We start from the raw sequence: 26,746 nt of genomic DNA on the forward strand, positions 1-26,746 counted from the left end.
TTCAAGTTAAAACTCTCTGAAAATAGCATTAACCAACTCAAACTAGTGCCAAGCAAAACAGGACATTTTTATAATTAGTAATACAGCACAGTAGTTAAAAGAACTGGGTCTGCCGTCTCCTGGATCCACAACTCTACTCTCCTGCTTTACTGACTATGCAATTTGGGGCAGATTATTTAACTTCTGTGCATCTATTTCCTCACCTATGAAAAGAGAGAAAGCACTGTACATACTCATAGAGTTTTGGGCGATGTTCCAAGGAAATAATAGATGTAACTTTGAGACATAGGGATGCAAGGATAGGAATGCAGGTTGGGGTATAAAAAGAACTAGAGCCATGTTAGGAGGCTCTGGCGCTCATCACTGTGTCATCATTGCCCAAGTTTACATCTTCATTTAGGAGCCCAATACAGTGTGAACTAGAATGTTTTGGTCCTGATGCCTAATTTGGGGAGATTCTCATTGGTCCAGGTTTGGTCATATGTCTGACAGTGATACAATCAACTGTGAGCACGGAATGAGGATCACTGTTGCCAGAGTCCAGAGCCATTCAGGAAGTAATTGTGAGTCAGGCAAAAATCTCAAAAGATATCTATTGTTGAAGGCCATTAAGATAGTGTTTTTCATCAAAATGTAAAATAGAGCATAGGGAAAACAGTAATATTGTAATAACTTTATATGGTGACAGATGGAAACTGCAGATAGCAAGCATTTTATAGTTTAACTAAGTGTCAAACCACTATGTTGTACACCTGAAACTAATATAATATTGTATATCAACTATACTTCAGTAAGAAGATTTTTTTAAGTGTGAGAAGTGTCTGCTGGATTTGACAAACAGGAGTTCTCTGGTGTTATGAGAAAGGGTTATTTCAGTGACGTGGTACGGGGCGAAGAGGACTGACATGGCAGGAGGTAGAGGTGGATTGTACAAGGGGTGATGAAATCTATTCCTTGATAAGTTTGGGTAAGAATGGCAAGAGGTAGGAATCTAGCCAGAGGAAATATGGAGTCAGGGAAAAGAATCATTTTACTGTATTTTTTTGTTTAGGATTAGAATGAATTGAATATAATTATAGGCTTCTAAAGTAGAAGGCAATGAGAGGTAGAGGTGCAAGACCCAGGAGAAAGTATAACTGATGAAACAAGATCCTAGATGACATACAAGGATGAGAGAAAGAGCAGAGCTAAGAAGATCAGTGTTAATCAGGAAAGGATGTCTCATCCTTTAAAAAAGCAAAGATGTAGAAATAAATGCATGGAGCTGGAGGATGCTGGGAGTAGAAGAGCCTGATGGTCTCAGTTTTGTTGAAGGAGAATAAGGCAAGGCTTCCATGTTGCTACAAAGTTGTTAGGTAAGTATTAGTTCCCACTGATTCCCTTCCCATCTTTTATCTCTTCTGTATTTCTGTTTTTATGAGGAGTAATTTCCCCCAATATTCCCAGCCTCTTTCCTCTACTCTTACTCCTGACCTAGAAGTGGGTGAATCACCTTCCTGGTGAGCGTGGGAGGAGGAGCTGAATGTGGAAGCCCATGTCTTGGGAGCCAGGCGATTTCCAGGAGGTATGCCCTCCACTGTGGAGCTTCATGTTTTATAGAGGGAGCCTCTAGAGAGGGGCTAGAGAAGTCTGTCTAATTCTGTGCCAAACATTAGGAGGCCCATGTTTGCTACACACCCAAGCCACACTCCCCATTGTCAGATACATCAGGATTAAGTTGACATTTGGTCTCTGTATCAATTATCTATTGCAGCAAAACAAACCAAACAAGAACTTCAAACAAAACAACAATTATTTCTTCTGTGAGTCAGGAATTCAGAGAGGGCTCAGCTGGGTGGTTCTTCTGCTCCCCGGAGTGTCAGCTGGTGTTACTCAGCTGAATTCAGCTGGTGGTAGGGTAAGCTGGAAGGTCTCCAAAGGCATTGCCCAGGTGCCTCAGCAGTCCTCGGTGTGGCAAGTTCCTCTGTCGCTCTCCCTCTTCTCTCTGCTTCTTTCCCTCCACATTCAGCAGTATAGCCCCAGCTTCTTTAAAGTTCAGCAGTTGTCTAGGCCTGAAACTGGTAGAGCACCATTTGTGCCACATTCTACTGGTCAAGACATGTGACAAAGCCAGCCTAGACTCAGGGAAAGGAAACAGTATCCACCGCAGCATGTGCATTCTGGGAGAGAAAGAGCTGCTATCAGCCTTCCTAGGAGACTCTCCACTCCAGGCTCTATCTCCCTGACTCCTATCGTTTAATTGGTTACAAACTTAGGCAGAGAAGAGGGATGTCACTTATTGGGCCACTCAACATCTCCCCAACAACCTGTGAGCCAGTCCTCTTCCAGAGTGAGTTCCTTCCCCAAAACCCAAAACATTGTTTTTCTATTAAGTTTATTAAATTGCCATCTTTGTAGGTCAAAAGTCACTTAATACAGCATGTTCGTATGGTTTAGCCTAACTCAGTCTAATGCAATGTGCTTTTTTACAAGCTTAATTATTTTCTGCTTTTCACAGTTCCTCCTATGTTGACTTTTCCTCTTGGGCACTTTTTTATAGAACATGCCAATCACATAATTCAGAAGGCGGCTACTTGATTTACAACTTACCGAATTTAAAAAGGGAACTTTCTTGGCTCATATATTCAAAAGGTAGACAGCCTTTGGGTACAATTAGTCCAGGGATAACTGGAAACAGAAACTCTCCAGTACTATCCGGGCTCCATCTGTCTGGCTCCATTCCATCGCCAAGGTCATCTCTGTCTATACTTCTAGCCTCTCATTTTTAACACACTGACAGTACTCTCTCCGGCTGAAGACAGGTGTTCACCCCACACAAGTGAAATGGGTTCCAGGAAGCTCTGGGAGTGCCTCCTTGCAGCCTCATAGCCAGGAGGAAAGGTGCTCCAGGTCCTTGAGAAGTCCTGGGAAAGAACTCTGATTAGCCAGGCTTAGGGCACGCACCCATCCCTAAAAACAATGACTATGGCCAGGAGAGTAAGTGGTCTGGCCTGAGTCGTGTGCACACCCATCCCTGTGGCTGGAATAGGGAGCAGGGAGGTGATGTCTGTTGCCGGAAGCAAGGCACAAGCAGGAACACTGGAAGGACCATGAGGCAAGGGGCACTCCAGTCTTGACTCCTGCACTCTGTTTACTACCTCTTCCTTACTCGAGTCGCTATGGAAACAATAGCGATTATAAAGACTGTGAAGTCATCTGGCTCTGGGTGCACATTTAAAAACCCTCTGGAGACATAGAAGGCCTCCCTAGGAATTTGAAGGAACCCTCCTCTTCTGATGCCACCTTGCTTATGACTGAGGACCGCATCCAGGGACTGTCTGTAAGGATTGCCACACTGCAGTGCCAGTGAAGTGGTCAGCCCTCTCTTAACAAAAGTAAAAGCACTGGTGGCGAAGGCGTGGACCCAGAGACGGCATGATAACGTTTTGGCAGACATGGATGAGGTTTGAAACTCCACGTTCCTCTAAACTCCACTTTCTGGAAGAAGCAGCCCACCCTCATATTAGGAAACCAGCCTCCTGTGCACCTCTCATTGTCCCTATGCCTACAAGGCCATATGGTACCAGAGCTGCTCCAGAAGGGTGTGGCCTATAAACTTCTTTAGTTCCTCTCAAGAGAGCGTATGGGAGCAAGAGAGAAGGGACACAGGCTCCGTCAGGCTGAACTGACACAGGTGCACTGACAGGGATTCAAGATTGAATGTGCTCCAGCACTGGAGAACCAACCTGTTAATAAAATCTACTTTAATACTCTACTACTAATGAAAGTGTTCATGGAAGCCTGGATTTGATGGTGATCTATATAGCTAATAAGATCAAAATACTTGAACTGCTCTGGCCTCCCATAGACGAAGGAGTCTAAAGGACACTAGCATCATTAAAGAGCTGTTAACTGTCTTCGGCAAACTGGAGATGACAGTTGTAAAGGCCCAGTAGAATTGGGTTCTTTGACCTAAGTGAGAATAATGGGGTCCTGAAGTGTCACTAGAGATAAGGTACAGGAATAGAGTAGCAATTAGGGTGCTCTGAGTTGGACCTGGAGCAATAGTTTTGCAGCAGGTCAAGCTTGGGGAGCAGACTTCCCTGCTCTTGGGCTTTATGAGCCAGCAGACCCAGTGGTGCTGGGAGTGGGTCTGGCAGACAGATGCTGTCATTCCTATTTATTTCACTGGACTCATGCCACTTAACCTCTCTGTCCACATCCAATCCTTTTCCAAAACATAACACAAACCCAAATATTTTGTTTCCACTATAACTACCATTATCTCTCATCTGAACATCTGTAATTCCTCTTTTCTTCCTTCTTCTCTTCCCCATCCCCAAATTCTCTCTCTACACTGAAGCTGGAACAATCTTTTAAAAATATAAAATTATGTGATTCCCTTGCCTAAAGCCCTTCAGTATTTTCCAATTGCATTAAAATTAAGACCAAATTTCCTGCCATGATTATAAGACCCAAAATCAGTGGTTCCCAACTTTGGCTACCTCTTGGAATTACCTGGAGATCTTTTCGTGTGTGTGTCCCTTTATCCCCCTCGCCTTCCCCACCCCCTTCAGCCCCTCCCCCATGATAACCACCAGTTACTTCTTAGGGTCTGTAAATCTACTGCTCTTCCGTTCATTTTGTTTTGTTTTCATATGCTACAAAAAAAAATCATAGTATTTGTCTTTCTCCACCTGGCTTATTTCACTTAGCCTAATACCCTCTAGTTCCATCCATTTTGTTGCAAATGGCAGGGTTTCTTTATAGCTGTATAATATCTCATTGTGTTTATGTACCATATCTTCTTTATACATTCATCTATTAATGGATGCTTAGGCTGCTTCTATAACTTGGCTGTTGTAAATAATGGGGCAATAACTATAGGGGTGCTTATATTTTTTTAATCAACGATTTTGTTTTCTTCAGGTAAATTCCTAGAAGTGGAAATACTGGGCCTTGGAGATCTTTTTAAATATTAACATAGTAATAGCTAATAATAGCTAACATACATATACTGCTTACTATGAGCCAGGCACTCCATTATGCCATATAGTATATACTATATATAGTAGATACATATATATAGGTTAGTTGTATGTAGTATATATACTGTATTCTGTCTATATATTTATAATATGCTATATAGTATAAACTACAAATAGTTTATACTACATTTATATATAGTGGTTATATATACTATATATATTTTTCTACAAACACCAAACCCCGTGAAGTAGGTATTATCATTCCCATTTTACAAATGTAGCATTTCTTTGACTTCACTGAGATCTCAGATGTGTCTGTAGGAATATAGAAACCTAAATCTAAATCATATTGGAACACTAATTGCTAAGGAATCTGAGAAATATAGTTTGTAGCTTACCAGCCTCTGCAGAACAGGGAAGCACATTAGAAAGAGGCTGAGCTGGAAGCTGCGCAAGCACATGTACAATATTCACCGGGGGGTACATGCTGGGCATCAGAGCTTGCTTCGTTCCTTCAGGCAACCCGCACCCAGCCCCATTCAGAGGAATGATCATCAGAAGGGTGCTCCCTGAAAGGGGCAGCCAACCTTGACTTTCAAGCCCTATTGGACTGTATTTAGTTCCATCTCTGCTTTAATTCTTCTGGACTTGGGACAGAACACCTGTGGGAGCCCCAGATTGTCTCATCTGGGACTGGCACAGGAGAGAAAATCTCCATGGGGAGGGGGGCAGCTAAACTTCACAGCTCACCTCTTTGCCTCACTGAGAGTCACCTTCACCTGGAGGGGAACTTGGTTCTTAATTTTTCTCCACCCACCACAGTTTCCTAAGGGAGGTACTGTTCTCCGTTTAATGTTCCAAACAGAACAACTGCATAAATTCTTCATAGCTCAGTAATGCAGGCTGGATTGTGGGATGGGAAATGAATATGGAGAACCTGAGAATGGACAGTTGGATTACAAGGTCTTATTCATCATCCATGTCCTATGACCACCACTTTTAATCCATTCAGTACAAGATATTTTCCTGTGCCCATCCCCCCTCCCACAACTCTATACCAAGCACTCTTTTGTTGTTGTTGTTGTTATCATTAATCTACAATTACATGAGGAACATTATGTTCACTAGGGTCCCCCCTTCACCAAGTCCCCCCCACAAACCCCATTACAGTCACTGCCCATCAGCATAGTAAGATGCTGTAGAATCACTACCTGTCTTCTCTGTTGCACAGCCCTCCCCGTGCCCCCCCAACTTTACATGCTAATCTATACCAAGCACTCTTAAAGGATTTTTTTAAATTAAAAGATGTTTTCTTCCTTTCTTTTACCCTTAATCTTCTCCCTATCATTCAAGTAGTCCAAGGGCTTTCTATATATATATTGCTTCAATAGGCATACATACAGCCTGGAATAAATAAGAAAAAAAATTATATATATATACTGAAACAATAAAGGTGTTTAGATGTGTTTGTTATTGCATTCAACTGAAGAAATTAGGAATAAGACAAAACTGTATTTAAAAACCCAAGAAATATCAAAAAGAAAACAATAAATTAAAATTTTTAACACTGGTAGATTAATGAATCCAAGAGTCAGTTCTATAAGGAAAAAGTAAAAAATAGATGAAAGAAAACTGTTTCAGAAAGAAATTAATGAACCGAGAAATGAAACAGAATACATTACAACTTAGGAGAGCTCCTACCCAAGGCCATTAAGGAATATTGTATAAACAATATACAAATGCTGCTTTATATCTGAATGAAGTCATAGATTTTCCTGGACACATTTTAAAATTTACTCCACAAAATAGTAACAGAGAAGAAACTTTCAGAGTTATCAAATGCTTACCCCCCAAAATGAATCCTGCCCTAGATAGCTGAATGAATGATTTAAAACTTTTCAGGAACCAGTAACTCCCAACCTCCAGCCAGCTAACTTGTTCCCATTGCATAAGCAGGCGGGACTTAACCTTCCTCAGGACCACTGAACTTGCAGATATTTCTGCTTGGAAATCTCTTTCCCTAGATCTTCTCGGGTTGCCTCCCTCTCATCACTCAAGTTGTAACTCGAATATCACATAGCTAAAACCTCCTTCAAAAGCAACCCCCTTGTCACTCTATCACATTGCTCTTGTCTTCTTAAGACAGTTTTTTAAGAGCAGTTTTAGGTTCTGAACAAAACTGAGAGATAAAAAGATTTCTCATATACCCCTACCCCTACACACGCAGACTCCCTCATTATCAACACCCCCCACCAGAGTGGTGCATTTGTTATAACTGATGAATCTACGTTGATATATCATTATCATCCAAAGTTTATAGTTTACATTCTAGTTCACTTCAGGTGTTGTACATTTTATGGGTTTCAATGAATATATAATGACATGTACCCACCATCATAACATACTGAGTGTTTTCACTGCCCTAAAAACCCTCCAGGCACTATCCTTTCATTCCTACCCCACTCCCAACTCCTGGCAACCAGGATCTTTTTACTGATCTCCATAGTTTTGCCTTTTCCAGAAAGTCATATAATTGGAATCACACAGTATGTAGCCTTTTCATATTGGCTTCTTTCTCTTAGAAACATACATTTAAATTACCTCCATGTCTCTTTATGACTTGATAGCTTCTTTTTAGTGTTGAATAATATTCCACCATCCAGATGTTCCACCATTTATCCATTCACCTACTGAAGGACATCTTGGTTGCTTCCAGGTTTTGGAAATTGTGCCATAAACATTAAACATCGATATTAGTACTGTTTTAAACATCTGTGTGCAGGTTGGAAACAAGTTTTCAACTCCTTTGGGTAAATACCAATGTAACTTGTAAACAAGTTTCCCTGAGTTCTATAAGCCATTCTAAAGAATTATCAAATGCAAGGAAGGGCTTGTGGGAACCCCAATTTATAGCCCATTGGTCAGAAGTACCAGAGGCCCAGACTTGAGATTGGTATCTGAAGTGGGGGGACAGTCTTTTGGGGCTGACCCTTTAACCTGTGGGATCTGATGCTAACTCTTGTTAGATAATGTCAGAATTGAGTTAAATTGCTTGGTGTGGCAAAATCCATATATCTGGTCTCAGAAGTGAAATGTTATGAGTAGACTAGAAGGAGAATCAGAGTTGTTTTCAAATTTTTATAGGGATTGTTTTAAATTTGCATATCAAATTAGGGAGAATTGTCACCGTAATAATAGTCAATCTTCTATTTTCTTTTTGATTCATCAACACTTAATATTAATAAACAGCCAGGAGCAAATTCAGTTTTTCCAAGACCTATTCTCCCATCATCATTAGTCTAAGCCTCTCCCAAAATACTGGGCTGTAGATGTTGAAGACAATCCCATTGGCTGGAGGTGAGAGGTACTGCTGCAGAGTGTTCTAGATGATGATATGTATGATGAAGTAGCACTAAACCACTTCTTAAGTTGAGTAGTTGGCTTCCCTTTTTTGCTCTGTAATCCAGAAACATTTCTTTGAAACACAGAAAATCCATAAATGGGAGCAGACTATCAGATACATCATCAACAATTTCATCTTTATGTGGCTGTAATGTTGTAATGAAAGCTGCCAAGTTAAATCTACAAGGCCTCCAAGAGTTGTTCCTTCATATGCTCTTCTATGAAGGAAATATATTCATTAAAAATAGGCAGCATACATGATTTTTTTCTCTTTTGTGCCTTCAAATTCCTAGTAGTACTTGTCCAGGAAATTTATCTACAACATCTGGATCTCTTCATCCATAATATTCTAAAAATATCCAACCACACTATCAATCCTGCACCAGAGGCAGAGCAGATGGACAGTGCATTTCTCTTCCTCCGAGACAGACAGTGCTATCCATTAGCCTTCTTCCCTGTCCATGACCCTAGCCCTCACTAGGCCCTATAGAGCCCCAACTGGCATCAAGGGCATGTTGAAGAGGAGACCTGGAGAGGTGCCACCCATGAGCCTGCACAACAGGCCACGCCCTGCCAAGTCGGCCTCTGCCCCAGGCTTCAGGCCATAGCCTCCTTCTCTTTTGGCTGCACACCCTCCAGTGGCTCCTTAAGTCCATTACTCTCAATGTAGTTCTTTCAGAGTGATCTTTGGTCATAAGGAGAAGAAAAAGAAGCATAAAAGGGGATAACATGGGTCAAGAAGATAAGAGAAAGAGGGTGAAGAAATTGAATCACTTAAGAGGAAGAGAGAAAGGAAAGAGAACCCTTGTATTTTGAGCAAATAGCTTTATCAAAGTAACATCATTACCAGATAAAAGCTGGTTCTTATTTCAGATCTAGTTCTTCTGGAGAGATACTCTTAAAAGTGGACACTGCCATCCTGGACTTAACAAAAGTAGTAGTATTCTATTTTCATCATTTTTCCTTAGATAGTAATGAAGTGTATGTTTTATCCAGAGCAGTCCAAGAATGGTGGGAAGGAAATGAGGGTTGAAAAAACAAACTTAGGACATTAATTATTACAGATGACAAAGAAAACGACAGAATAAAGAGGAGAGAGAATTTTTTTTGGTGTCATTAATATACAATCACATGAGCAACATTGTGGTTACTAGATTCCCCCCATGATGAAGTCCCCACTACATACCCCATTAGAGTCACTATCCATCAGCATAGTAAGATGCTATAGAGTCACTACTCGTCTTCTCTGTGCTATACTGCCTTCCCCGTGACCCCCCATATGTTATGTGTGCTAATTTTAGTGCCCCTTATTCCCCTTCTCCCTCCCTTCCCATCCACCCTCCCTAGTCCCTTTCCTTCTGGCAACTGTTAGTCCATTCTTGAGTTCTATGAGTCTACTGCTGTTTTTTCCTTCAGTTTTGCTTTGTTCTTATGCTCCACAGATGAGTGAAATCATTTGGTACTTGTCTTTTCCCACCTGGCTTTTTTCACTGAGCATAATACCATCTAGCTCCATCCATGTTGTTGCAAATGGTAGGATTTGTTTTCTTCTTATGGCTGAGTAATATTCCATTGTGTATATGTACCACATCTTCTTTATCCATTCATCTACTGATGGACACTTAGGTTGCTTCCATTTCTTGGCTATTGTAAAGAGTGCTGCGATAAATATAGGGGTGCATATGTCTTTTTGAAACTGGGATCCTGCATTCTTAGGGTAAACTCCAAGGAGTGGAATTCCTGGGTCAAATGGTATTTCTGTTTTTAGTTTTTTGAGGACATACTGTTTTCCACAATGGTTCAACTAGTTTACATTCCCACCAGATGTGTAGGAGGGTACCCCTTTCAAGAGGAGGGAGATTTTTAAGAGAAAGGATAGAGTACCTGGGATAAGTGAGAATTGGAAGTTGCCCAAGGAAACTAAAGATGGCAAATTTGTAAAGATAGACTTGCCCCTTCCCTAAACTCTGAGAGATTGACACACCTGTTAAGTTCTGTTGCCGAAATGAATGGAATGAAGTAGGGATCACATGAAAAAAATTACATAAGTGCAAATCTAATGCACATTATACCTAAAAATTTATCATACAGAAATTCAAAAAGAATCACTATGACCTCAGGGTGTGGGCAGGGGACAATGTGATTCTATTTACAATAATAGTCAAATAGATCAGTGGAACTATTTAGAGTAAAATTAGCCTCAGGCTTATGCAGTTTATTGATTTTGACAAGGTGCTATGGTAATTCAGAGGGTAAAGGAAGGTCTTTTCTACCAATAGTGCTGAAACAACTAGATACCAGTGCAAAAAAATGAACCTTGATCCCTACCTCATTCCATGAACAAATATTAATTTCAGATGAATTATAGTCCTAAAGTTAAAAACTAACCCTGTATTCCAAAGGGGAGGGTTGGGGAGGAGGGAGAAGGGGTTTTAGGGGTGTTATGATTGGCACACATGGTGTGAGGGGGATCATGGGGAAGGCAGTGTAGCACAGAGAAGACAAATAGGGACTTTGTGGCATCTTACTACACTGATGGACAGTGACTACAATGGGGTATGGGGGGGAACTTGATTATACGGGTGAATGTATTAAACACATTGTTTTTCATGTGAAACCTTCATAAGAGTGTATATCAATAGTACCTTAATAAAAAAAGAGGAAAAAAAAGAATTAAAATTAAAAAAATAAAACCAACCCTGTATTCTACACAGCAAAGGAAACAATCACCAAAATGAAAAAATATTCTATGGAATGGGAGAAAATATTTGCAAGCCATATATCTAAAAGTGGTTAATATCCAAAATATAAGGAACCCAGTTAAAAAATGGACAAAGGACCATTATAGACACATCTCAAAAGAAGATATACAAATGGCCAACAGATACATATAAGGGTGCTCAGCATCAGTGATTGTAACAGGGTTAAAGAAAGCTTGGCATCTCTGCCTTTATAGTGAATCTGAAAAGATATCTGCACTCCCATGTTCACTGCAGTATTAATCACAGTAGCCAAGATATGGAAATAGCCTATATGTCTGTTGCCAGATGAATGGATGAAGAAAATTGGGTTATATATATAATATATAAAATGAAATATTATACTGCCTTTAAAAGGAGGAAATCCTGCCATTTGTGACAATGTGGATGAACTCAGAGGACAAGATGCTGAGTGAAATAAGCCAGACACAGAAAGACAAATACTGCCTGATCTCATTTATATGAGGAATCTCAAATAGCCCAACTCAAAGAAGTAGGGTAGAATGGTAGTTGCCAGTGGCTGGGTGAAGGCGGAAATGGGCAGATCTTAGTCAAAGGGTACAAAGCTTCAGTTAAAAGGATTAATAAGCTCTGGGGATGTCATGTACAGCAACGTGATTATACTTAACAATACTGTATTGTACACATGAAATTTGCTAATTAAGTAGATCTTAAAGGCCTTCACCACAGAAAAAGAAAGAAAAAATGATGATTCTGTGAGGTGATTGTGATTATCTCAAAATGTGATCATGCATCAAAAACAAGTTGTACACCTTAAATATATATAATTTTTATTTGCCAGTTATACCTCAATAAAGCTGGTGGCCAGTGGGGGTGGGAGGAGGGGGAACAACACTATAAAACTTCTAAAAGGAAGCATAAGAGAATATCTCTGCAACCTTGTAGCATTCTATGTTTCTTGAACAGGACCAAAAAGTCACCGACCATAGAAGAAAATAGTAAATTGAACATCAAAATTATACACAACTTTTCAGTGCAAAAAAATTATTCTAGATCTTCTCTAACCATCTTAACTTCAAATAAAGCTCATAATAGATTTTTGTTTGCTTGCTTGCTTTTTTTTTTTTTTTTTTTGGTTCCTGCAGAAGAAATGGAGGAAAAGGAGGAAATTTTGGAAGATGATTCAAAGAAGAGAGGAGAAAGGGTTTTAATTAAAAGAATTTATGCCCTTAATAAAGATCAGAGCAGAAATAAATAAAATGGAGAAGAATAAAACAATAGAAAGAATCATTGAAACCAGGAGCTGGTTCTTTGAGAAAATAAGCAAAAGAGTTAAACCCCTAGCCAGACTTATCAAGAAAAAAAGAAGTGTACACACATAAACAGAATCAGAGATGAGAAAGGATCACTACAGACACCACAGAAATACAAAGAATTATTAGAGAATACTATGAAAATTATATGCTAATAAATTGGATAACCTAGAAGAAATGGACAACTGTCTAGAAAAATACAATCTTCCAAGACTAATTCAAGAAGAAACAGAAAATTTGAACAGACCAATTACTAGCAATGAAATTGAATTGGTATCAAAAACTACCAAGAACAAACAAAAGTCCTGGACCTGATGGCTTCACCGCTGAATTTTGTCAAACATTTAGGATACCTAATACCCATCCTTCTTAAAGTTTTCCAAAAAGTAGAAGAGGAGGGAATACTTCTAAACTCATTCTATGAGGCCAGCATCACTCTAATACCAAAACCAGACAAAGACACCACAAAAAAGGAAAATTACAGACTAATACCCTTGATGAACATAGATGCAAAAATACTCAACAAAATATTAGCAAACCAAACTCAAAAATACATCAAAAAGATCATCCATCATGATCGTGAGATTTATTCCAGGGATGCAAGGCTGGTACAATATTTGAAAATCCATCAACATCATCCACCACATCAACAAAAAGAAGGACGAAAATGATCCTTTCAATATGATCATCTCAATAGATGCTGAAAAAGCATTTGACAAAATTCAACATCCATTCATGATAAAAACTCTCAAAAAAATGGGTATAAGGGCAAATACCTCAACATAATAAAGGCCATATACAACAAACCAACAGCCAACATCCTACTTAACAGCAAAAAGCTGAAAGCTTTTCCTGTAAGAGTGAGAACATGACAAGGATGCTGACTCTCATCTTTTATATTCAACATAGTTCTGGAGGTCCTAGTCACAGCAATCAGACAACACAAAGAAATAAAAGGTATCCAGATTGGTAAGGAAGAAGTTAAACTGTCGCTGTTTGCAGATGATATGATATTGTACATAAAAAACCCTAAAGAATCCATCCCAAAACTACAAGGACTAATAACTGAATTCAGCAAAGTTGCAGGATACAAAATTAATACACAGAAATCTGTTGCATTCCTATATACTAATGATGAACTAACAGAAAGAGAATTCAGGAAAACAATTCCATTTACAATTGCATCAAAAAGAATAAAATACCTAACAATAAACCTAATCAAGGAGGTGAAAGACCTATAGCCTGAAAACTGCAAGACACTCATGAGAGAAATTAAAGAAGACACCAATAAATAGAAACACATCCTGTGCTCATGGATAGGAAGAATTAATATTGTCTAAACGGCCATCCTGCCTAAAACAATCTATAGATTCAATGCAATCCCTATCAAAATACCAACAGCATTCTTCAATGAATTAGAACAAATAATTCTAAAATTCATATGGAACCACAAAAGACCCTGAATACCAAAGCAATCCTGAGAAAGAAGAACAAATCTGGAGGGATTACCTCCCTCCCTTCAAACTCACAGTAATCAAAACAATTTGGTACTGGCACAACAACAGACCCATAGATCAATGGGACAGAATAGAGAGCCCAAATAAAGACCCATACATACATGGCTAATTAATGTACAATAAATGAGCCATGGATATACAATGAAGAAATGACAGCCTCTTCAACAAATGGTGTTGGCAAAACTGGACAGCTACATGTAAGAGAATGAAACTGGATTATTGTTTAACCTCATACACAAAAGTAAACTCAAAATGGATAAAAGACCTGGACATAATTCATAATCCATAAAACTCATAAAAGAAAACATGGGCAAAAATATCTTGAATATAAACATGAGCAACTTCTTCCTGAACACATCTCCTCAGCAAGGGAAACAAAAGCAAAAGTGAACAAGTAGGACTACATCAAATCCCACCGTTTGCAACAACGTGGATGGTTCTAGAGGGTATTATGGTCAGTGAAATAAGCCAGGCAGAGAAAGACAAGTACCAAGTGATTTCACTCATTTGTGGAATATAACAACACAGTAAAACTGAAGGAACAAAACAGCAGCAGACTCACAGACTCCAAGAAGGGACTAGTGGTTACCAAAGGGAAGAGGGTGGGGAGGAAGGGAGAAGGGGATTAAGGAGCTTTATAATTCTCAATCACAATATAGGTAGGTCATGGGGAAGGCGGTACAACATGGAGAAGATGACAAACTGACATTAATTTCCAAACTTCTGGGTTTAAAAGACTAGAAAGCTGGCTTTCAGACTTGATCTCCAGAAACAAGATGTTTATGTGAGGCTGAAGCCCCCATTCAGGATGAACAATGGTTGTCAAGCAGGGTTCCCTGGGAGTGGTGACAAGATTCTACTACCTCAGAGGAACCACTCAGGGGCCCCATCCTGAAATATCTTGATTTCAAAGAAATCCCTGCTCTTTGATAAACCCTCAAGCCACATTTTCTATTAGACAAAAAGACTCCAATGGATATAGCACTCCAAGCATGGTAAAGACTTTCATGTGATTAGAAATTTTGTCTCTTAAGGTGATGACTTCCACCTGATGGGGAGACTAAAAGAGTTTCCCAAAACCTCACAATCTGCCTAACATAATCCTGGGACACAATACTAAGTGGGGAGCAAAGAGGCAAAACCCAGTTAATTGATCAATAACACCTATATGGAGATTTTGACTTGAGTTTGAAGTTTAGAGAAGGGTTTGATTAGTATTCAACTCGATTCCTCCTCTTGGCAGCACATCCTCTCTGGTCTCTATTCCAAGAATGGATAAATGAAAGAAACGACTCCGGTTTCACCTGGAAGCCCAGACAGGAGGTGAAGAAGGTAGAGGCTGAACAGAGCCAAACTCCCTGTCCCTCGCCTCTCCTTAGTTAGCTGTGAGCAGGGAGGAAGGCTGAAGGAGGTGGAGGGAAAAAATGAAGGAAATAGTTTTTGCAGCGCTGTCCTGGAGGAGAGATGTGGAAGGAGAGTGGGAGGTTCCTAGTCAAGAGAAGGACACCCCTATGCTTCTCTGAGCAGCAGGCGTCAGGATCCATGTCCTGCTCGTATTTCTCTGCAGAGCTGCTCCGGGCACCAACACCATGCGTCCCTGCCCATGGAAATACATCACAGCTGCTGTGTCTTCAGTCATCCTGAGCTTCCTCCTCCAAGAGGATGATGAAGAACATCTTGAGTACAGTTCATCATTAGTAAGTCCCAGAGACTGAGGTTGGACTCTTTGCCTATCCTAGCAGAGGGTGAATATTTTTCTACTTATGCAATCTAGTATCACCTTAGGAGCTCTAAGAAGGCACTTGAAAAATCACGAAAGGGTCAGAAAAAAGATAAATATTGAAGCAGCCTTGAAATATGTATAAGGTTTTTAATAAAGGCCAGGGCATTTTAGGTATGGAAAGAGCAAAACACACTTCTAAAGGCCTTCTGACTGTCAGGACCAGCTTGCCATGAGGACTGCCTGGGGGCTGGCCACTTCCCTCATCAAAGTCCACCATAGGAGGAGATGTTGTTCGGCCCATTTCTCACACAAAGGGATTGAGACCCAGACCCGTGAAATAACTTCCCCCAAGCGTACAACAGCTGCAAGTGGAGAAGACCACATCCAACATAGGTCATGCTTACGTAAGTCCAAGTTCTTCATAAATGCCTCAGACCAGCTGGAGTAAAGCATGAGGTGGTTTTAGGGAAGTTGCTCAGAAATGTTCACGTGGTCAGAATTGAGCAAAAGAAAGGACTTTAGAATTGAGGCACTATGTATAACCCCCTTAAGGACAAGACCAGGCATTGATTGTCAGCACCTGTCACAGAACCTAACCCCATCTAAGCTGAGTTTGATGGCTTTTGCCAGCCTGAAAATGGCAGGAGAAATTGGATGTGGGGCATGGTGGGAGTAGGCAAGTTCTCCCTTTGCATAAGCCTAGGACCTTCCTCCAGGCATTCCTCAGAAACTGGGGGCCCACATCCCTGACTCCAGGCCCCACCACCCCTTCTGCACAGCCCTGTGTGTTCTCATGATGAGGTGGGCATAGTTAACTGAGCCCTAACATTCAGTGTCTTGCCTGAGGGTTTCAGCCCAGGAAAAGTTCACTATGGATTCAGTGAGACCAAGAAATGACAACCGAACATTCTTGGGGTAAAAGGGTTTATACCCAGCTTTATTCCCACAGGTAGGTCGAGCACTGGCATCAGGTCTGCATCTAGCAGGCTGCAGGTCCACAGTCCACCTTCATCTCTGGCTTTACCCAGAATACTGCGTAGAGGTCTTTATATAGTGACTCATTGCCTGTGGGTGTGGCAGCAGTAGCCTAGCAGTAGCCCAGTTACATCATCAAGTATTTTAGGGTCGGGTGAGGATCCCGGCCATAGGAACTTCGATTTTGCCCATACCTGGGCTCCCTGGTGACTGGATCCTGGGGTTTTTCTAGCCAGGCCTAAAAGGGGGATCTCTCTCTTACCTGTCTCCAGGGACCTAGGGATGAACCCCAGGACTGACACTTATCCTATCCTCAGGAGGAGGAAAAGAAGAAAATGCTGTGGCAGGTGGACCAGGAGAAAATCAGCTCTGAAATCAAGAACCATCTGGAGACCTTCAAGGAGATGCAGAAAAACTCTCTACTCCAACAGGCCGAATACACCTTCCTGGCTGGAGCCCTTACCCAGGAGAAGAGCGAGTGCATGGCAGGGAGTGGCCAGACTGGGAGAAGGGCAGACAAGGGGTCCCAGCGAGGAAAAGGAGGGTGGGTAAAACAGGAAATGAGCTGGCGACGAAAGGAGGGTACTCTGGGGGAGGGCCACACGCTGGAACCCGGGGCAGCTTGGAATCCCGAGTGCATTTTCTTGCCACCTGCTGCCCCCCTGAATGACTAACAAGTTGAGAAGTCCATCTCCACGTGTCAAGGAGCCATCTCGTGAAGCCCATCCACGGCAGGCCGGCCTCCCAGGGAGGGCGGACAGCACGGGGAGGACCTGAGGGAGCTGCGGGAGGGAGCGCCGAGGGCAGGGGGGAGGGCGGCGGATGCTGACTAGCTGTCCAGCGACCGCCGAGCCCTTGGGTTTGCACGGCGCCCTGGAGATCCTCTAATCCAGGTCTGGTTGGTCTTTGGTCGCTGAGGTGACAGAGGCCAAGGCCAGACTGGTTTCCCAAGCCTGTGCATTTCCCTTGGGCACGTGGCAGCCCTCCCGTCAGAGAGAGCTTGTCCTTCGTGGCCATTCCCCCAACAGCCTTCCCGAGTGGTGATCAGACAAAACCATGTCACAGCTTCTGACAGAGACCAACCCCTCCGGCACCAGTCCCTCCCAGGGAAAGGAAATGTGCGTTTGTCGCGGCCATCGGCGCTCAGGGGAAGCCCTGGGAGGACAGGCCGAGGAATCCTTCACCACCCTCAGGTGCTGGCGGTCCCCTTGTCCCGCTCCACCCCAGACCTGCTGACGGCGGGGGTCGCCCAGGGCGGCGTCCTCCCGGGAGCCCCCTCTCGGACACCCTGCAGTCCCTGTTCCGAGCGTCGTCAGAGCAGGAGTTGAAGTCCGTCGTGGTGCTGGTCCACCTGGCAGGTCCTGACCCTGAATGGCTCTGCCAGACGGTTGCCAATATCTCAGTCCTCTTCAAACCACATACTGAGGCCCAGAGGCTGCTCGCGGTCCGGGGCCGTCTCGGGGGCCCTCCTCTCCCGGGAGATCTGTGGCACCAACCACTCCTCATCCTGTGAAGCACTTCATTCAGGCAGAAGGCTGGTTACGGCTCCTCATGAACTTCACTGTCCACCTCTCCGCATGCCTTCTGATGCTGGAAGATCATGTCCACTGTGCCCCAAATGTATTCCTGCCACCTACGGGGCATGACCAGCCTGGAAGGAGCTGCCTCGGATGACCCTGGGGTTCTCCAGCCTGAGCTTCTCCAGGAAAGTCTCCCACACCACTGACCTCTCCCGCCCGGCTGCTTTGTTCCTCCTCTTCCGTAAGGACATTCCAACTCCCTTGCTTCTCTCCGAATCCCGTCTTCTCTTAGCCCGGAATATTCCGATTCGGGTCACCTCCTCAGTCTTCTACCATGTGAACGATTATTCTGTGCTTGAAGACACCTGCTCCCCCGTGGAGGCGGGGAACCCGACGACGCCACTGCCAGTGTCCTCACTGACATGAGGACAGTATCAGGTCTTATCCCACGGAACGCTGATGCCCTCAACGAGGAGCGCTGCTCTACCCTCGATCCTCTAAGAGGCAACCGCCTGACGGTGACTTTGGAGAGGCCACAGAAAGTCATCCGGGTGGAGGTGCTGACAGGCCCGGAGAAGCAAGGGCTGAACCGGCCGCGGCAGGGGCAGGTAGAGCTGGGCTGTGCTCCCGTAGAGAATTCCAAAGGCTGTGCTCGCTGTAGCCTGCTAGGTCCACTGGTGGACGGAAATTTGGACCAGAGGGTTTTTTGTGAAGAAGGTTCCATGGAGGAGTTGAGTTGTATACGACTGCTGGTGCTGGCATCTCAAGGGTGTTGGGTCCTGATCAGGCAGATCAAAGTCTGGACTCAGGAGGAGTTAGGCTAGAGGAGAGTTAGAGGGCACAGTGGGAGGTCTGGAAGGACGGGCTTTGGGAATGGTATCGATGTGATTGACAAGAAGTAAAGCTAGAAATCGACCAAGGCCTGCTCATTCTGCATAGGGTGACCATGTAGTTTATTGTCTAAACTGGGACATTTTTGAGAATGAAAGGAAACACTATTAAAAATTACATTTGAACAGCAGATGTAAATCAGGACTGTCCCAGGCAAGCTAAGGTGTATGGTCATCCTAATTCTGGCTTTTATAGGCTACTTAAGATAGATGATACATTTGGATGAAGGGCAGAGACAAGACAATATCCTTCTGGCTTCCAAGAGCCAGAGAATGGGAAAGAGTCATCACAAACTGCCTTGGTTTTTATCAACCCACAAGTGTAACATCCTACGATGTTTCCCTGAAGGAGTCTCTACCCTATTTACATTTGCAACAGTCTTGATAGTACCATGAGCATGGAGGTGGAACTGACTTTAGCTTGCATCTATACATCTGTCTTAGTCTATTTGGGCTGCAATAGCAGAATACCATAGATTGGGTGGCTTATAAACAACAGAAACTTCTGTCTCACAGTTTTGGAGGCTGGGAAACCCAGGATCAAGGTGCTGGCAGATCCCGTGTCAGGTGAGAGCCCACTTCCTGGCTCGGAGATGGCTGGCCATCTTTTTCCATGTCCTCATATGATGAAGGGTTATGGTAAGGGAGCTCTGAGGCTTCTGTCATAAGTGCAATTCATCACCTTCCAGGGAAATATTTTACCTGGGAAAAAAATGTTTGCTGTCGCCAGTACATGAACATTTATTCTCCCATTTCATTAGAAAGAGAATAACATCAAGGGACACCAGGTACACAACTAAAAGGGAACAAAATTCCCATATCCCTCATAATTTGGATTGACCAATAAAGTAAGCAAAGATTTTGGGCAGGATTTCCATTTAAAAATTCCAGTGGGGATTCAGTCAGCTGCTAGAAACCTTGTTGGCATTGGCCTGAGGACTCTTCCTTAGCTTATTACTTTGTTATTGCCTTTAGTCAGATGCTATTTATATTTTGTTTGGCTTTTATTGTTGTCCTCAATAAGAAGATTCAAATTACCTAGATTGCTATTTCAAAGAACTTTTATGTACAACTTGAAAAGGTGTTCAAGATACACCATTAAGTGAAAAAAATAAAAACCTCTGGCTTCCATACAATATAAACAAAATTATTAATTCAGGGGAAAAAAATCCATGCATTTCCATTCAGTTTAATTGCAGAAAGAAACTACAGAAGATTCTGTTATTGGCAGTTTGACCTATGAAAACTCTCCTGATTAAAACAACTGAATACACTATAAGTACATACTGTTTAAAAACTGTTTTTGAGTGTATCGATGAAATAAAAAGAATGTAAGAAATTCTCACAGACCAAAAAATTAAACAAAAGTAGGGATCCAGATAGGTAAATAAGGACTTAAGCTGGCTTTTGCCCTGAGAAAATTAATCAAATGACTAGGACACTGAGCTCCATAATCAGCAGCGGGACAGGATGCATAGAACTATAGAAAAGGTCAGGGATTACCTAAAATTTCAAGTATAGTGGGAGACTACCATGTAAAGCTGCAGCACCACAGGGCTGCACATTCATCACAGAGAGCTGGAAAGAAACACATGCCACAAAGGTATAAAAAAAGACAGAAATGGATTTACCTATCTCATCTTGGCACTGCTGCAGGGGAAAAATAATCTCCAATATTCCTAAACAGAAGCTTCCCTTTATGTGGATATGCAGCCACCCAAACTAACATCACCAGATGCTCCCCAAAACCTCCAGCCAAGATTATACTTTAAATAGGTCACAACTCAAGTTGGTAGTGCCCTCAAAGATGCCTGGAAAAGGCATATGTTAATCTTTTAGATGATGTTAGAATGCAGAGAATTCTCACAAAGTCCTAAAAAATGTAAGCACACAATAAAAAAAATCACAAAACACACAAGGAAGTAAGTCACCATAATGAGAACCAGAAGATAAAAAAAAACAGAATCAGAGTGAAAGGACATCATATATTGGAAATATCATACAGAATAAAAAATAACTTTAATGTGGTTTTTAAATTTAAAAGTTAGCTTTGAAAATGCGAATAAGGAATAAATTTCTATAAAAAGGACCAAGAATATTTGAAAATAGAAGTTCTAAACAGAAAAGCAATAATTGAAATTTAAAGCCCAAGGGATAGGGGCTCTCTTGTCCCCTCCTGGCGTGAGCCAGGAGCTCTTTTCTCTCATTTTATTTATAAATAAAAGCCTCTCCCTGGAAAAAAAAAACCCAAGGGATAAGTTAAAAATCTGATTAGGCACAATAATATAGAAAATTCATGAGCTGAAGGATAGAATTAAAGATATTATCCATAATACAACACAAGTTAAAGAGATGAAAAAATATGAGAGAGGATTTAAGAGGTTTAGGAGACTGTGAAGGACAAACATAATTCCAATCTGGGTTCAAAAAAAAATGAGAAGTTAATTTTATTTTATATAGCAATTGGTATGTATATATGTGTGTGTGTATATCCCCCACTCCCTATCTTCTATACATAACTGTATAGAGAGGGGATGTTAATCAGAGTTAAAGAATTCTAAGGGAATTATATTAACTTTAAATAGTAAATAAAAATATTCATGTTAAATTTTTTTAGGATAACTCCAAAAGCTAGAAATAGTATTTTATGCTAAAGCTAGAGAAGGAAATATAATGAGAAAGAAAAGAAAAACTCAACCAATTCACCCAAAAGGCAATAAGGAAGGGGGGAACATCGAAGATACTTGATGTAATAATGTAAATAAATTCATAAATACAAATACTACCTAATAAACAAAAATGAATTAAATTCATTAGGTAAAAAAGATTGTCTTGGTTAGAAAAAAATACAGATTTTCCTATTTATAAGAGGCTCACTTGAAACCTAATAACACAGAAAAGCTGGAAGTAACAACATGAAAAAACATATATACCTGGCTAAGACAACTAAAATAAGTGATATTGCAAAAGATATACTTCAAGGTTAAAAACAAATGCATTTGCCAGAGATAAAGAAGATCATGACGTATCTCAGGGATTGTTTGATGGAAGATGCAACTTACCAAGGGGACAGAACAATGTATATAACTACAGACTTTGCCTCAAAGACACAAAGTTAGTATTGACAGAATCCCAAGGAGAAATTGATAAATCTACCATCATAAGATTTTAGCACGTATCTCAGTAACTGATAGATATAGAATTTAAAAAATTAGTAAGGTTTGAATATAATGAACAAATATGATCCAATGGACATATATAAAATGTTGCATCCTTGGTACTTTTTAAAAGGCATACATGGAACATTCATGAAAATTGAGTATGTAGTATCTCAACAAATTTCAAAGAATTGAAGTGACCTGCTGAGTTCACTGACAACAATACAATTAGGCTCTTACCTATCTGGTTTCTAAATTAATGACAAAAAGATTTAAAATCTTTGTTTTTGGAAATAAATGCACATATTTCTAAATCATTCTTAAGTTAAAGAAAAAGCATTAATGGGAATCAGAAAATATTTACAACTGAACCATAATGGGGTTACTAATATGAAAACTTAGGTCATGCAATTCATCCTGTTCTTAAAGGAAATTTATGGTTTTAAATGAAAATAAGTAAGACTAACAAACTAGAAAATAGATAAGGGTAAAAATTAACAAATAAAGCATCTGTCATAAGGATTTAGTAAGATAGTAGAGTCTAAAAATCAGTGAAAGTATAGGGAAGGAAATATTCAATATAGGAACAAATTTAATGGCACATCAAGAAACATCATAAAAGAACAAAAAGGCAAGTTGCGGAGTGGGAAAGGAGTAGGTGTGAAACAGATGATGGACAAAAGATGTCTGTCCAGAAATATAAAAAGATGTTACAAATCAGTAAGCAAAAGCCAGACAACCTAATGGCTGAAAAATTTCAACAAAGAACTTCAAAGAGGAAATGCGTCAAAAGGAGCTCATCTCATTTCTCCTCAGGGAGCTGCAAAAAAAAATTAAAATGCCTAAAAATAAAAAGGCTGACAGTGCCACGTGTTGGACAAGATGTAGAGCAAGGGTTGGTAAGCCATGGCCCGTGGCCCAAACACAGCCCACCAACTGTCTTTGCAAATCACGTTGTGTCGGAGCGCAGCCACACTCACTTGTTCACGTGTGCCTCCCACTGCTTCCATGCTCCAAGCACCAGCATGGGTAGTGGTGACAGAAGCTGTATAGCTCACAAAGTCTAAATATTTACTGTCTGCCCCTTTACAGAGAATATTTGTCAGCCTGCAATGTAGAGAAATAAGAATTCTTGTCACTGCTGGTGGTATGCAAACCAACAGAAAGCAGCTGAGAAAACTGATGGAGCAATTCCACTCTGAGGTATATGCCCAACAGAAATACAAGCACATGTGCAGGAAAAGACATGCACAATAATATATATAGGAGCATTATTTGTAATAGCCACAAATTAAAAACCCAAACATCAATGGTAGAACGGGTAAACGAATTTGTTCTAGCCATACAGGGGAATACTGCTGACCAACAATGAAAATGAAAAGCTACTGCTATCACAACATGGAAAAATCTCACATGCATAAATCAAAATAAGCTGGATACAAAAGAATCCATACTACCTGATCCCATTTATATAAGTTCCTAAACAGACAACACTACTTTGTGGTGTTAGAAGTCTGGATCGTGGTTACCTCTGAGAGGTAGTGCAGGGAGTGAGAACAGAGGTGTCTGAGGGGCTGGGAACATTCTAAGGAGAATATGAGTGAGTGTTCACTTGGTGAAAAATCATTGTTATGTTTCTGGTTGCATATAAGGGGTAAAAATCTGATTGGATTGAGTTTAAGAGGACTGGAAAGGGAGAAATTGGAAGCAGAAAAGCTGAAAACAACTCCCTGGAAGAGTTTTGCTATAAAGGAAGAAAAAAAAAAGAAAGAGAAGGTAGCTGGCTGAGGAAATGGGATCAAGAGAAGTCTTCTTTCCTTTTTAAAAATGCTGATGGTATTAACACAACAGATAGTGAAAAGTTGATGATATAGAAGATAGAAAGGAGAATTACTAGAACCGTATCTTGGTGGATTTTAGATTAACAAATGGTAGCAGGTGGGGAAGGAGGTCATATGGGTACAGAAGCTGGTGGGTGGGTAGATGTTGTGGAGGTCATCTTTAGAGTTCTCTTCTGCTTGTTTCAATTCCTCAGTGAAAAAAATAAACATTCATCAACTGAGAGAGAAGATGGAGGAAGAAGTATTGAGGTTCAGAGGACAGAGAGGGTGGAAGATATTCATGAAAATAAAGGAGAGAATGGACTAGGGAGGCACCACAGGCAACATTATGGGCTCAGTCAGGGTTCATAGTCATGAATTCAAAGTGACACTAATGAGCATGGCTGTGTGTGTCTCCCAGCCATGACCACTGAAAAGGGGTGGCTCAGAATAGGGAAAGAAAATTGACCATTGGATTGAAACCATTGGTGATGGATTTGCCAAGTTTGTACAATGAATTGAGAGGCAAAGAGAATGCAAATATATACAAGGCAGTGACTGTGGGGATGGCCCTTTGATTCAGTCTGTGTAAGCCTGGAGAATGACATCACGGTATTGCAGTGTCATGAAAGGGGGAAGCAGTTCAATGTGCGCATCAGGACACAGAGTCAGTGACATCAAAGACACGAGGGGCCCAGATTACCTGCCATGTTTGTCAGCAGCCTCACCCAAGTCCCAGGGGAAGTCTCCTTCCTGAACACAATCCAGCAGCTATGGAACTCCAGATAACACAAAAAGAAAAACAAAATAAAACCGGGCAAAGCAATCCTGAGGTTCCATAGGAGCCTTTCTCAATGTCATTGGCATTTTCAAGAGTGATCATGTCATTTGTAAATATCATTGACCTTAAGAATGAGGATTTAAAAGCAGAGTGTATGAATTCAAAACACAGCTCTGCCTCTTAGATAAGTTATTTTGACCCCCTCTGGGCTTCATGTTCTTATTTCTGCTATGGTGGGGGGGGGGGCAATGGCTTGTATTCATGGCGTTGTGGAGATTAAATGAGTCAATTTATGAAGGACACTTAAAACAGTAATGAGCATGAACCAAGAGTTTATTTTGCAACTACTGTCATTATTATGATTTTCACATAATTATTTAAAAGAAACTACCAATTCTTTTTCAAGAATACAATCTAACCACCCATCTACCAGCTGATTTGCCACTTCTCCCTCTACTAGCCATTCCAAACCCTACTCACTCCCCTGCAATACTATTTTTTCTTTATTCTTTGACAAATTACAATGTTCAAAGGGGAATGAAGAATTTGGACTTGATTCATACCATGGTCCTTAGCAAAGAATGATCTAGGCACAGTGCCACTCAGTGAGAGGTAGCAGGCAAGAAAACAAAGATTACAGAAACAACTGAGAAAAGAGGAAAGAAAGGAAGAAATGAGTGACCTCAGTAGTTTCCAGGAATCTTTCTGTGTCCGTGAAAAATCTGGCCCCTCACTTCCAACCTCTACCATCCCACGAAAGACACACCGGAAGTACAGCTGACGCTGAAACACAGGCACAGTGTTCGCAGCGGACCCTGGGGACTATTTTACATAACAGAGTAACAGAGACCAGAACTAAGGCAGAAATGGAACGATGACAAAGTGTTCGGTTTTGCTTCCCTGGTTCCATTTCTCTCTCTGTCTCCCTCTATCTCTATCTCTCTCTCTCTTTCCCTCTCTCCAGGAGTGACTTTGCCCCCCAGGGGACATTTGGCAATGTCTGGAGATATTTTGGGTTGTCACAGCCGGAGGATGCTACTGACATCTAGTGCAAAGAGGCTGGGGATGTTGTAAGCAAACAGGTAGGACACCTCCCGACAGTGAATTATGCTGCCCAAAACGTCAATAGTATGAAAGCGGAGATACTTAGCTCTTCGGTGAACGAGCAGCGGCATTTGTGACAGAATGACACTACTGTTAAGCAATTTTTAAAAAGCAGAAAGTGTCAAAATTACATAAGGAGAGAATGGATTTATCAAACAGCAGATGGATCCAAAAAAATTCTTTCCTCCACAAAAGGCAGAGCCACTAGATCAATACGGTAGTTGTGGTGTGCGTAAAATGTGTCTAGAAAAATGTCTATAAAGAACAGGATTTATGAGTGTGAAGTCTTAAAGAACTACTAGGATTTCTTTAACTTCTTAAAATTTCTTTATGTTTGGATTTTTGTTTTGTGTCAAATACAAGGTTTTACTTGGGATGTGTAATGTAAAGACAACCTGAATCCTGATGGGATTCTATCTATACTTTTTAAGTCTATAAACGTCTCTCTTAACCCCTCCTCTCCAATCACAATCTTGCCCTACGAAACTTCTCTTGTCAAGATTTCTAATGACCTCCTGGCTGCTTATTTTGAGATTTGTCATTCTTCCTTAATCTGTTAATGTGGAGAATTCTATATAGAAAGGTCATAGCTTTGCATTCCTGAGATAATCTCAACATGTTATGTTTGGTTGGGCTTTTAAAAATAATTGTTGGACATGATCTGCTGATATTTTATTTAAGAATTTTAATCTATGTTTACAGAGATGGGGCAATAATTTTCATTTCTTGTGCTATAATCACAGGACAATATAAGTCTCCAAATATTTACTGAGCACCCAATGTATGAAAGCACTTTGTGAGGTGCTGGTAATATGTCAGCCCCTAACCCACAGAGCTCACAACTTAGCCAGGAAGC

General features: G+C 41.1%; 1 pseudogene; it reads left to right on the forward strand.

Annotated features, from left to right (window-relative positions):
• The window catches only part of LOC108391247 (alpha-1,6-mannosyl-glycoprotein 4-beta-N-acetylglucosaminyltransferase-like), a 28,496-nt pseudogene extending 2,761 nt beyond the window's left edge, over positions 1-25,735 (forward strand).
• The last annotated feature ends 1,011 nt before the right edge of the window (positions 25,736-26,746 follow it).

Source organism: Manis javanica, chromosome 11, assembly GCF_040802235.1.
Source record: "Manis javanica isolate MJ-LG chromosome 11, MJ_LKY, whole genome shotgun sequence".
NCBI lineage: Eukaryota > Metazoa > Chordata > Mammalia > Pholidota > Manidae > Manis > Manis javanica.